The sequence below is a fragment of the Aplysia californica genome, unplaced genomic scaffold, assembly GCF_000002075.1.
Source record: "Aplysia californica isolate F4 #8 unplaced genomic scaffold, AplCal3.0 scaffold00776, whole genome shotgun sequence".
Taxonomy (NCBI): domain Eukaryota; kingdom Metazoa; phylum Mollusca; class Gastropoda; order Aplysiida; family Aplysiidae; genus Aplysia; species Aplysia californica.
This window is the reverse complement of record NW_004798046.1, coordinates 320,012-321,316: the sequence shown is the minus strand read 5'-3', so window position 1 is coordinate 321,316 and position 1,305 is coordinate 320,012. Positions and strand designations below refer to the sequence as shown.

The window sequence follows — 1,305 nt, the reverse complement described above, 5'->3', positions numbered from 1 at the left end:
AGAGAGAGAGAGAGAGAGAGAGAGAGAGAGAGAGAAACCACAACAGGTCAGAACCACAGATAACATCTGCGCCTAGATTATTAACCCCGGCCTCACCCTCACGCACCCCCTCCTTATCTGACCGACAAACGTTGTAATCTTAAAAAAAAACAAAAAAAACAACTACGCCGATAACAAACAATGGAGAGCCAATCATGGAAAAACAAAACAAAAAACACCACCAAAAAACCCCCAAAAACCGAAGGCAATATCCCACCCCCCGGATCGTCAACAAACAAAACAGGGTAATAATAATTAATACAGTATAATGTGTAGCAGTGCTGGACTTCGAGGGAAATCGGAATAAAAAATAAATCCGGTTAAATTCTCAACAAAAGAAAAGGGGTAGCTGTCTCTAAATTCAGTAATCCGGATTTCCAACATTTCCGACTCTAGTACGTGTAGTCTGTCCACAAAAAGGCCTACCGTAAGTGGCTAATTTTGAAAGTGGATATATTTTTGTTAGTGTGGTAAATCTCAATGTAATCTTTATCTAGAATATATAGGCTACTTGTGCTCTTAAATGGCCTTAGTAGGAAATTATTTGTAAATAGATTCATATAATGTATTAAGTACTACGCTAACAAAATCTTTCAGTCAGTAATACATGTAAATGCTACGCAACACTTCAGCAAATTCCACCCAACAGTCATCGAGAGATACTGCCGTTCAAAGTTTGGCACCTACACAAAAATGTATTTTCTTTATCTCACCAGGCTTACAGTACCGGTGTTACGTTGCACGGTCCTCGGGTGTGGACAACAGAAAATGGTCAACCCATTCTTTTTGGAGCAGAGAAACGTTGTACAAAAACAGCTCTACACGGTTCATGTAAGGGTTTAATTAACTGTTTAACTTTAAACTTCACTTAAAGAGAAGCCCAAATCAGCGCTTCCACCAGCTGAAGCTGAAAAGTAAGGAAAATTCTGCTGGGGGTCTGGGGGCCGCAGAGGCCCCCAACAGGGTCCAGGGACAGAGTCCCGGTGGGGGTTCAGGGGGCGAAGCCCCCGAAGAAATTGAAATTTAGTACTTTTAGAGGGTTGAAAATGGCATATGGGAGCCTGTTTGAAGAGACTGCCAACAACCCATACTACCTATTTTTTCACCCAGATTTTGTCTTGTTTAATTTCTTCACCAATATATCTTTCCATTGCTGCAATGTTTAAAAGCAGGTTCCCCTTCCATTGCTACTATAATTCAATTAATTTGTCATCGCACCTTTGATACTGATAGAAGGCAAACCTGGGAATAATGAATAGATATATG

General features: G+C 40.5%; 1 protein-coding gene and 1 long non-coding RNA gene across 2 annotated transcripts in view; one reads left to right on the top strand and one right to left on the bottom strand.

Moving 5' to 3' along the window:
• LOC101848694 (nascent polypeptide-associated complex subunit alpha, muscle-specific form) overlaps nt 1-1,305 on the bottom strand; it is a gene marked incomplete at its 3' end in the record, with an annotated part of 29,595 nt that overhangs the window by 16,419 nt on the left and 11,871 nt on the right.
• The window catches only part of LOC118478646, a 9,020-nt gene continuing 8,463 nt past the window's right edge, over nt 749-1,305 (top strand). Inside the window, exon 1 of the long non-coding RNA XR_004859199.1 lies at nt 749-870. This is a non-coding gene — a long non-coding RNA (uncharacterized LOC118478646). The remainder of the gene's footprint in view (nt 871-1,305) is intronic.